The following is a 12,104-nucleotide window of genomic DNA, read 5'->3' as shown; positions in this document are numbered from 1 at the left end:
CACGGCTCCCTCCAGTCACTGGATCATTTTTAAATAATTATCGTGGTATGGAAGGAGCAGTGCTGCCATTGCCAGTGCAGCCGCTGCCTGCCAAAGCTTTATTTACTAACTGGCTGCTTTTCGCACTGCCTTGGGTGGCAGCAGGATGTGACCTCACATCCACCTACTCTGTATCACAAACTTCACTCCCAAGCTGTGATTGTTGTCTCAGTAGTAGCCAATGGGCACCTAGACTCAAGGCAGTCGAGAAGTATGTATTGAAATATGCTGCGGCACAGCCCACGGTGTCGGGGTGATTGATCCTATATTGTTACATTGTAACCAGAGTAGTAGCTGCTAGAGCTGTGGACTCTGAGCCAACCCCCACGCCACGGGAGCAGCATGCACAGTGTGCTGCCACTCCAGTTTCAGTGCTTTATTATGGTGATTACTATCGCTCCTTGATAGCTCAGGAGGCGCTATTATGCGTGTCTTCACATTTCAGTGTGGTGTTGCAGTCCACCACACAGAAATGTGTAAGTCTAACGCCTAATGCGTGGTACTTGGCAGGGCTGTTTCAGTGCATTACATTCTACAGTATTAATGCTGCAAGGCTTTTTAAAAAACAGTACATATGTATTTACTTCTGTAAACCATTTCCAGATCAATTTCAGGGAATGCAAACAAGCACCTTACGCTTGAACATGTAAACCTGATCCAATACGAGACCACTGTTAGCAAACTGACACCAGGAGCACAGTTTTCGATTTCACACAGGACACAATCACAGCAGTTGGACAGTTTCCCACTGTTGTCATATATTGATCTTTCAGAGTTTCTCAAATTTTTTTTAAATTATGTAAACCAGCATTACTGGAAAAAAACAAAACCAAAAAAAGAGAAGAGCTATACTATATCTCATGGAATTCAGCAGTGAGAACTCCACGTTCAGTAGGATTGATGGAAATCCTTTCACCCACATGAATATGTAAATACACAGGGAAAACATTTTCTTGGAGAAACAAAAATGACATGGTCAAGCACACTTCTATATCAGATTTCCCTGACTGGAATTTGGCATTTGTACATTTTACGCATGTGAGTACTACTAAAAAACTGCAGCTGTCATAACGTCCCATGAGCACTTGAGCGAATCTTAGTGAATCCCTGACAAGTTGGAAACTTGCTCCAAATCTAGGACTCGATTAACTGGAGCAACATTCTAGCTTCCCACCCCTCCCAAAAGTTTTGAAATTGACGAATAGTGTGAAAGCATTGGTCTTAAGATGGAAAGGACCGTAAACTGGGTGTGTCCCAAGTATATTTGAAACTTGTTGCCTATCTAGTTACATATATTGCTGAGCGTACTTTTACTTTGTATACCTTTCTCGTTTATTTGGAAACAGGATATTTTACAGTGCCTGGCATTCTGGGGCTTTACTGTTTCGGCGCTGCGCCTACGAACATCATTTCTGTCTGAAATAAACAGACAGGAAAATGGAAACAGATACAGTCCGCATTTGGTAGCGAAGGAATCTGACAGCAAGGAGTTGTTTCAAAAGAGATGCAGGTGTGCAGGAGAGTGGTAAGGGGCTGAACAGCCAGCACTACAGACTGTAGCTTATGCTGCAGTAGTAAGCTTCAGGGGTAGCAGACATATTTGCAGATGGACGGCTGCGTTCTACAGAAGGATTCAGCAGCCATTTTCCACAGAAGGAATATGGCCAAAAATGTTGCTGTTCACCTGTACAAGAATTTCCATCAGACAAAATGTATCTTATATGCAGAATGGACCAGAGCTCTCATCCTAGAGGAGATACAAAAATTAACTTTTTCCATAAGATTTTAGATATTGTGAGCTTTACAAACACATCCCTTCTTATTTACCCAAGACTTCAAAATAAATGTGTTCATGTTTGTTTTCCATTCTTTTACAATAGGCATAGCTCCCCCTGAGCACCTGCTCACTACTTTAGGAACACACGTAGACAAATTAAGGTTTTTCTAAAAGAAAAGGCATCGTTGATAGCCCTTGATCATGTCACTGGCAAAGTAAACCTTTGACTTTGATATGGAATAGAATTTGTTCTTCCTTCTGTGTGTTTAGAAGAAAACACCTATTTTTCTTTTGGTAGTGCTTTTATTATTTTTTTAATTAACAGAACCTGCGGTGCATTTCATTAAAATTGGCTGTGCATGTTGCTGTTTCAAAAAGCTGGTTTGCACGCAGTCTTGACAGCCCTTTTGCATTGAAGATAATCCTTTTTGTTTCAGAGTGTACCTTGGGGCCACATCCCATTCACGGGCTGCACATATGCGGATGGCTGAAGCGTATGCGCGTGGCTAAAGTGCTCATCAAATAATGTTTGGATTATTGGTGCTGAGCACATACACCGCATAACCTGACTGAAGCTGCAGGGATGCCATCTGGGAGCCTTGTTGTGGCCTCAGTGCTATGTATATAATGCAGGTGCAATTGCACAACCATTTCAGAGCATGAGTTGGATGGCCCTCGAAGTGCATCATTGTCATATTAGATCAAGATTGTAAAATGGCTGACTAACGTGGTCTCAGAGGTCCTTATTGACAGTAACACAAGCAAGTTTGCATATCGAATAATGAATCTGACAGCAGATAGGAACCAGTAGGCCCTTCACGACTACCCACGTCTCTGCTTTCCCTTGCCTCAGTAGGCCATAACCAATTTTCAGATTTAGGCCAGATTTCTGATTCTCAAATGAGAAGTGCTTGATTTGTGCAATTATTGCTGGTAGGCACCGACACTCAGTTTTGAGGACCAGGTCTTAGTTAACATCATGAGACTTTAACCAAAGCAAGAGCAAAGGATAAAAGGGAAAGAGGAGGACGAGAAAGGCAAACTGTGATAACAAAAGAGAGCAGGAATGATAATGAAACGGAAAAGTGATACAAGGAGAAAGAAATTGTAGGGTGGTGAAAGTTGTAGGCATGACAGGGTGGTCTAGATTCCTGCTATTTTTATTTTTTTTAATAAGTTATGCACTTTAATGACGCAATACATCCTTTTAGGTTTTTTTCTTCTATTTGTCTGGTTTTGTCTTGACCCCTTCTGCTGGTTTTCTTTTTATTTTACCTGCAAAGTTTGCTTGCTTTTAACATATTGTTCCGCCGAGCGAGCCTGAGAGTCACTTTGATAGAGACGCCACACTGCAAGTGTCTAGAGGGCCTAATGCAGTCTGCAGCAGTCCGCCCTCCTCTCAATGTCAACCTGCCGCCTATTCAGGGCCCTTCAGATGCATGAAGCGTCTCGATGAAAGGCAGCACGGCTGTCTTCAGCCTTTAATTAAAGGGCACGCTGTCCCTCATCCCTCAAGACCCAGAGCTGAGCCTCTCTCGCCTGGTGGATGGTCACAGTTTCCCAATAACAGGGCTGGAGGTATGACCTGCCACTGGACCCCAGGCTCCTCCTGCCTGATCTCTGCAGATTTTGCCAATGCTTGAAAACCTGACTTACCAGCCATGAACCATTTGTTCCTGGGTGCCCTTCAGCCCACCTGCACCATGTGTCGAATTGTATTGTGCCTTTCGTGCCATGCAAGCAGCTTCCTCTCACACTTTCTGCCCACTCACTGGGACGATGACGGTACCTGAAGTTAGAGACGACCATGCAATTAATGGGGCCAGTCCCTTTCCTCCACGAGTTGGCTTACCGTTTTCTCTGGTGGTGCCAACTTCTTTGCGCATTGTCCCCAGCAGAGGGCCAACCCCCAGTCACTTACATTTGTCAACTTTCCAACCAAACACTATACTGTAAGGTGACATTTTCTGTTTGCAGAATCCTGAAGGCAATACCAGTTGTTCTTGGCTAGTTAGCCATTTTAAGAATGTATTTGAAATAATTAGAAGTGTATATTAGTATATTTGGCAGATAATGGGAGGAATGGATTTTCCATCCTGCTGTGAGGGGTGTGGGGGGTAGCAACAGATGAGGGAACTGGTACAAGGGGTATCCGAACTGGGGTAGAGGCTTAAAGACTGTGTAACTTGTCTCATCACTGTTCAATGATGTCAGTTCTAGAGATAGATACTTGTATGGGTAGTTTGTAGTTGCATTTCATGATTTTCACATTTTACTCATATGCCTGACGGGGCGCTGACAGGCTTTCGCCAGTTGTTTAGCACACTACTGTGTATATTTTGAACTGTGAGTGAGATCTCACAGGGAGGAATATGGACTGTCGAGCCTCTACCCCAGATGGATACAACGGCAGATAGTCTGACATATGGAAATAATTCTGGACCGATGCCTAAATACAACCATCTATGAACTAGCTACTACATTTTTGCTCACTGTTGAAAATGTAGCAGATTTGTTTATTGTCAACGATTACTTATTCCATTCACTATGCATCTGATCTTGCCCCATGTTGTGTAGAGGAGGAGGCTAGAACATAAATCCACAAATAGGGCGTGGCATTTTCCACTTATTGTGCTACAAAAAACCACATAGTACTATGCATGACGACCACAGTGGAAACAGCTTGCACACAAACGATCTTTCATCACGTGTTATGAATCAAGTAAAACCTTCTTAGCAGCGCCTACTTCCCATGATCCTGCCTGCCACGAGCTGTTGTCGAATTACCAAGCATCCCTTCTCGGGTATGCGTTAAGAGTGGCATATCAAGTCTTGCCTACTGGGTATATGTTCCCCAATTCATTGCACCATCCCAGTTTTGGACAGTCTCCTTTGGACCATTTAGAGTAGTGTAGTCTCAATTCATGATTCTGTTTAAGGGGGCGTACAGTTTTCACATAAATACAATATTATGGACCACACTTTTACCGTTTAATTTCTCAGTCCTTGAATTCCCAGACACAACATCCTTCCTTCAGTATTATTTGTGGCGTTGTGGACAGCTTTCCACTTATGTTGGTTGCCATATATTCTGTGACGTGGCAGAAAGTGTCTGAGATAGGCAGGCCGTGATGTGTGTTAGTCTACTAAAGTAGAAAGATACAGCGTAAAATCGCGGCATGTGATTTTTGTTAAGAAGTGAATGGAAATACAGTTTTTGTTTTTTCAACTTTATTGTTGTAACAAGTCTGAACACAGACCCGCCGCCCTACCCCCACCCACCTCAGGCCAGCTGCTGTTGTAAGTACTGAGAACAGCTCCTAAATGGGGTAAGAAAAGTAACATGTTTACAAAGCGATAATAAAACTATGAGAAATGTTGATGTGTTACTCTTTGTGAGAATAGAACATAAGAATAACAGCTACTAATAGAAAAAAATTATATAACTTTTTCCGATCTTAGAGACGAAAACTATTTGAGTTTTAAACATCCAATTTAGCCCCTGCCTTAGTGCGTGTGCGGTTTAATATTTCTACATGACAGTGAAAATCATGTTTTCTTTTCACGTGGAGGTTGTCTTACACATCAGACCGTTCTTGTCGTACACAAAACTGCGATTCCATTATTTAAAAAAAAAAAACATCCAATGAAAGATTGAAGTGCCGCATTTTGGAGCCCTGTTTGAGCAGACCGTGCCAAGATTTACACCCTTTCTTGAAGGAGACAGATTATGTCTTTGCATTCCAAGGCCCAGCCCTTTTCAGTGCATTGTATAGGGAAAATAAACGTGTAAGAAAGCTTTGTCTAATTGCAGCCAGTAGAAAGCCACCCTGGAGGCAAATTGGGCCAGCAAAGACTTTATGACTGCAGCTTTTTTCCATCTCCTGAGCACAGCCCGAGAGATGCCACGGCCCTATAAATCCTGCCTGTCAGACCGGTAGCAGGATTCGCCCTTGTCTTTTAACGAGAGAGCCCTGTCTGCAGAAAAGCCTCCACAGGCCAGGCAGCAATTTAGCACTGGGGTGCCTGGTGGCGGGAAGAGCTTCGTCTTGGAAAGTATCTGAGGAAAGAAACGCGAGAAGCCCGTCACAAGGTGGCCAAGCCGGGGGTCGCATGTCTTCACGGAGAGCTCGGCATTTAAAAGCCTGCTGCTTACAATTTCCCAAAGGTCAGGTTGCTTCAAATCTCCGCTTTTTTTTGCGCCTTGTTTGTGTTGAATTGGAGCCAGCCGGCCCAAACTTGTACCGGCGGTCCTCCCTCCCTTCTAAACAGTTCCTGCTGGATAACTTTGTACAAATATAGCAAGAGGACCCTTTTTCTGGGACCAGAGGCTCCCCGAGCATTTCTTCACCATTTTTGGGAAGAATTGATCTGAGAATGGAGAGGGGGTGACATCACGCCGCTGCTGCCATTGATCCGCTTTTAGAGCCCGGCCCGGATAAAAGGAAATGGCATCAGGGCGGAAGCACGCCGCCCAGCCCCGAGCGGGCACCCGTCCCGGCCGGGTAAGAATAGACATCACGCCACCCTCGGCCGGCGCGGGCGGCCCCTGGCGGCGGCTGGCGGCAGTGCAGGAGGCGGCGGGGCGCAGGGCCGCTCGAGGCCGCGGGGGGCGCTGCTGCAGCTGCTGCGGGTTGCTCGGGGCCGCCATCCGTCTCTGTCACAACTCCTCGGCTCCCTCGGAGGGCAGCGGCGCTCCAGTGGATCCCAGCGGCGCTGGCTGTGGCACGGGATGGAGCCGCGCGGGCGGGCTGCTCTAGTGGGTAAGTACCCATCACTCTCTTCTTGTACTTACTGATTGATGCCTTTAAGGATACAGGTAGATGAAGTGGTCCGCCCAGGATCACACACCTCTAGTCTAGACGGGGAATGAGTGTACCTGTTCCACGAATGGAAATGTAACAATTAAAGCCTCTTATTCTGGTTGGGGTCACAGTTCCATGCGTTCCCTCTTTCGTTCCCATTTTTTTTGTAATGTTTCACTTTCTGGTTTGCAGAAAAAGTTATAATTACCTTTTTGGCTACTTCAGGACCAGGGCATACTTGTCCACGTTTTGCGAACCTCGGAAATTAGGCGGGTACCTCGTGGGTATGTGGTCACGTACTATATGGAATATGGTGTTCTTTTTTTAACCTCGTGTTTAGTGCACGCGGGGAGCTGTTCACATTTGTGACTTTGAACGAAAAGCAGCAACTACCGATTTGACGGAAAACAATAGTACACTCGTTGGTATTTCCCCCGAAATGTAGCAGTGGCGAGAGAGTACTGTCGAAGAAATCTTTGTATACTTTTCTATTGTCGTTCGTTGCACTTATTTAATTTGTCCCACCCTGTTCAGCCGCGAAGATTGGTGCTTTTTGGGTGAAACCATTGAAGTCGATCGAGGAAAGCGGTCTCTTAGATGTGACCATGATTGGACATGGGGGGGGGGGCACACTGAGCCCCGGGGAGGCCGGGTTAGAGTAATCCAAGGATCATTTAGGGTGTCAGACACCTGCCCTACACCGCGCCGATGGTGAAGGCGCGCGTGTTCTCAGCACCTAGGCACTCATCCGAACTTCGATGCGAGTTGAGATCCGAACATCTGTCCCAGTAGTAGGCGCGAGGGTGTGACGGGGAGTACGACTGGATCAACACACGCGCTTAAAACACACACCAGCGTGTGCTGTCCCCGGGCCATGTCGATTTGTATTCATGTTTGGGTTTTAATAATGTTAACCTAGGTAAATAAAGTCTTCCCCCGTTCAGTCGTGTACTGTGTGCCCAGAGCCTTTAGTACGTGATAATAGTGCATGAGGCACCTGGTTTTTAGCCGAGAATAGAACGTGGTAGAAGGGGTGCGCAGTTTTAGAGAGCGCCCACATGTCGAATTGGCCGCTACTAGGCGCCCTGTCTTTTCTCTCTCGCGGTTCAGCGGGGATAGTATCCGAACCCTGCCGGGGTCGCGGGGTGGGTGCTGCACAGAGCCGGTCCTCTGTGGGGGCTGGGTCGGTCTCGGTGCGCGGGTATGAGGCTGGACTCTCTCTTCAGGCGGTTCAGTGAGTGCAGTGAGTGCATCTCGACGGACCCGCCCCTGGCTCGCCAAGTTGCTGTCCCGAGCCGTCTCGGAGGGCCACAGGATGAGCAATGCAGGCGCCGGGCCCGTCCCAGCACGCAAAGCGTCTTCTTGTGTAACTGTATCCCAAAAGAAAGGAATGCTTCAACCATACGGGATACAAGAGTGTTTCTTTTGAAACATCAATTTTTTTCTTGATGCTATTATCATTTTACATTTCAATCAAAAAGAAACGAATCGCCCGTACCATGGCAAAAACGACACCACCAATGAAATCGAAGTACTGTTTTTTTTAAATATCGCACATTGCATTCATCATAGCTAGTGATACACGGCGAATCGCGGGGTGAATATGTTTGCAGTCTGCTCGGTTTGTGTTGGCAGGCAGAGGCAAGGGGGTTTACAGTAAGTACATAAGTACTACTGTTCCCCATTTAGGCCAGTTCGAACCTTTGCTTCTCAGAATTCTCCATGGATTTCTGGGGAACTTTTGTTATTTAATCTGAAGGTTAATAATTGGCTGTTCAGTCTAGTCGTCTACATTACAATAGGACTAGCAGATACTTTTGAGTGAAATAATATCACTGCTACTAACAACGATAGCTGACAAGTCAAACCTCTTAATTAGAGTTCCCCTAACACATAGTTACAGATGTGAATTCCCAACTCCATAGCGCTCCTTTTAACAACCTTGAAAAGAGGAAAGGCTGAGTTGGCCCTACTGCAAGTAAGATCGATACATTAAAGGTTCTACTCTAATATATTCAGTAGGCACTCAACCCACTCGGCTATGTGGACTCTGCGGTCATGTCGCGAGACTAGTGAAGGTAGTCTGGATGAAGATGGTAATGGAACTTCACCTTAAAGATGGAGAGCTCATAATAAGTTGGGAATTTACCTACTCGGGTGTTTTCCTGATGCAGGAATCTCACAAAGTGCCTGAATCTGTTCAACCGGAAGTAACTTGCTTCTGGTCACCATGCAAACATTCCAAAGCCTGCTTTGTTTGCAAGGACTGTTAACTACACTGAATTTTTATATCAGCTGTTCCGTCTTTGTTCTCCTTAGTTAAGTACTGTTAAGCTTGAATGGAAAGTCCAGTTAAGGCCGAGCAGCAACCCCTGAGTGTCCAGAGTGACGCACGGGTTGGCCTAAGTGCAGAAAAAGAGGCCTGGGGCCAACCGCATCATGAAGTGCGGAGCTCTGACGCCGATCCTCGCCTCCTCAAGATAATACAATCGCGTTATTTACTTATGGAAAGGATTACATCATCTTTCTTTGCCGTTTGGTGTACATTCACACACCCTCCCTTTGTTCGAGGATACCAAAGTTGGAACGTTTTTATCAGGCATTGTTTCTACAATTTTTTCATCTTATCTGGGCTCAGCGGAAAATACGTCAGAGCAGGGTCCCCACCCGTGCCTACAGGCAATACAATTAGCAATTTGCGTCTTGCACTTGCCTATAAAAATGTAACTTCTCCTTTTTCATGATCATTTTAGTTAACAAAAATCAAATCGCAGCCACCTTTTACTTCTAGTTCTACGCACACCACTTCAACCTGTTGCATGTTAACCTCAAATGTATTTATTATTATAATCTGATTTGATTATCGCAAAAATAAACACATTTCTGTTGTGTGGCCCAACACACCAGAGGGTGGCAGAGGTACAGAAGACAACACAACGTTGGGCATTGCTCAGTAAAGTTATTTAGTGTGTCCCCACCCGTTGCATTATGTGTAGTTCATTTGTTGTTGGCCTTCTTCTTTCATATTGTTCTCTAGTTCATGATTTCTCTCTTCATTTGGCTGGCTGTTTATGGGCCTGCTCTTTAGGTGGGTTGTGGGGGGGGGGCTTGCCCGCAGGAACAGCACAGAGCCCCCTATGTACATGTATTTATATAGCGCAAATCACCGACACGGTATCGAAGCGCTTGCTTAGGGAACCCGTCCTGGTATTCCCCTGTGAGATGACCCCGGCAGGGTATCCACAGGGTGAAAGCCAGGCATCCCGCCGCGAGGGGCCGTAGTGGAGATTAAGCAAGCTATTGCCCAGAGTCGCAGAGTGTGAACCCGTGAGTCGAGTAGGCACCGGTACGAGAATTATCGAGTCCGTGGAATTTTTGGGCCCAAGACCCGCCGAGGCGGGGAATTGAACCCTGGTCCAGGACCGATCTCAGCTTCCGGGTCTGCCGCCTCTAACCCCTGAGCCACACTTCTATGTTTTACCTATTCTCTAAGCACTTCAGATCTGTCCTTGACACCATAACAATATTCGGCGAAGCATAGCTCTGGCAACCACGACTCGCTGGGGAGGGACATGCAGGGTTGAATGCGCATTCTTTGTTTGCGCATACACCTTTCCCAAAAAGCTTGCTGCTGGTTTAGCGCAATAGTTATTAACAAATAAGACATCAATCATGGTATTGCACTCTACAGAAAGGTGTGTGGTTATAACCATTTCTTCATTATGGTCAAGTCCTTTGCTGTTCTTGCACAAAAGAGACATTGGGTTTGACGCCGGCGAGATGAAAGTCATTAATAATAATTCTGATGTTGAGTGGTAGAAAGGTGTAGCACTTTACAGAGCCCATACCCGTTAAGACTCCATACTGGACATGGCACGCGATCTATAGGCATCAAACATTTCCAGCTGTGGAGCCTTCTGGAACACAACCAAAGAGCACAACCAAGCCACACCCTTCCTCTTCAGGAAGAAACACCACTTTTATGAAGGCCTATGCAATGAGTATGCAGCAAAAGTCTGTTTTTATTGGCCGTTGTACTATGTAATCTGCCCTGGCTACACTTGCATGCACGTCCCAACATGTTCGGATCATGTCAATAGGTGGCATAATAAGTGTCATATCAAATAACTTCATTATGTGATTCTTGATGCAAGATCAGAAATTCATTATCACAAAATGGGCGAGTTTGAGCGCACTGACTATAATATATCACCCGTGTGCCGTTTGAGGCGATCTTCACTTTGGAGCTTGAAGCAGGTCTTCTTTTTATTAATTAAATAAAAAAATACTCCTGTAAAAACAACCTGTTTTTTTAAATTTTAATTTAAAGTATATTTCCATGCTGGTAGCACGTGGATGGTAGTTGGCTATGTGCCTCAAACACACCTACTGAAGGAAGCGGGAAGGGCAGGGAAGGGAGAATTGTAGGCTTTGTAATGAAGGTGAATTTGACCCTGTTTAGTGTTATGTTAACGACTTCTGCCAACCCTCGGATTGTTAGCCTGGCAGCCAGAAGACTTTCTTACTCTGCTGTGGGACGTTTGTTCAGCTTGTCTGAAGGGTCTTTACAAAATGGCGGCTGCGCGAGGTTTTGATTTGTGCCCTGTTGATTGTGTCCGGTGGAGGGGTCTACCTGGCCCCCACCCCTCTTTCGAAGGTCCCCTAATGATGTGATTGCTTGCTCCTCAGGCATATTTATTATCCTGCACTCTTTCTGTACAAGAAGGCAGTGTTTATTGCGCTGTTAGCTTGCACCTGGCTGTAAAAGATGGGAGGAAAGGTCCCATCCGGAAAGAGGGGGCGGTGGGTGGTAGGGAGCTGGGATTATTGGAAGGGCTGACCCTGGAGGACGTCTTGCCTAATTACATCTGACCAGTCAAGCTTTGCCACTACGGAAAAAAAGCTTCCAGTGTTCAAGCTGATTTTTGTGCTTCATTTGGCTTGTGACCTTGGACTCCAGTCTGTCTCAGCCTATGATGGTATGTGGGACAACACGCAGCCACCTTTCTCTGAGCAAGGGGAACACACGTCATGATTCATGGCCTAGCTTTTGTTTCCCCACAGTACTTTAAGAAAAAGGACAAATATCCCTCAAAGGATAAAGCCCTTTAAAATTGTCGAATTAATTTTTTTCAGTCTTTGGAGTTCCCTCCTTTAGGCGGATAATAGTGTATTAAAACAAGTCATACCAGTGTCCCTCTTTACTACACCGCTCCATAGATGTGTTCATGTATGATATATAGCATGGTATATTCACCTCATCAATGCCAACCCACACCCCATGCTCCCGTCCATGTTCTCATGCACTTCCTAGTAGCATGTTTCTTCATTTTTCGAACTAAAATGGCGATTGAGAAGCCCTTCTATTGTCAGATGTTTTTGCAGTGGCTTTGTGTGCAGCTGTCAGTCATTGTTTATTGTTCTGGTGTGAGTTTCAGTGCATATATTTATTGCTGATTTCTTAGGCGCCACATGCCTCTTGC

At 45.6% G+C, this 12,104-nt stretch overlaps 1 protein-coding gene across 2 annotated transcripts in view; it reads left to right on the top strand.

Annotated features, from left to right (window-relative positions):
- Positions 1-12,104, top strand: part of AOPEP (aminopeptidase O (putative)) — a 1,755,563-nt gene that overhangs the window by 1,672,164 nt on the left and 71,295 nt on the right. The window lies entirely within an intron of this gene.

The sequence above is a fragment of the Lissotriton helveticus genome, chromosome 2_1, assembly GCF_964261635.1.
Source record: "Lissotriton helveticus chromosome 2_1, aLisHel1.1, whole genome shotgun sequence".
In the NCBI taxonomy this organism is placed as follows: Eukaryota; Metazoa; Chordata; class Amphibia; order Caudata; family Salamandridae; genus Lissotriton; species Lissotriton helveticus.
This window is presented reverse-complemented; position numbering and strand designations above follow the sequence as displayed.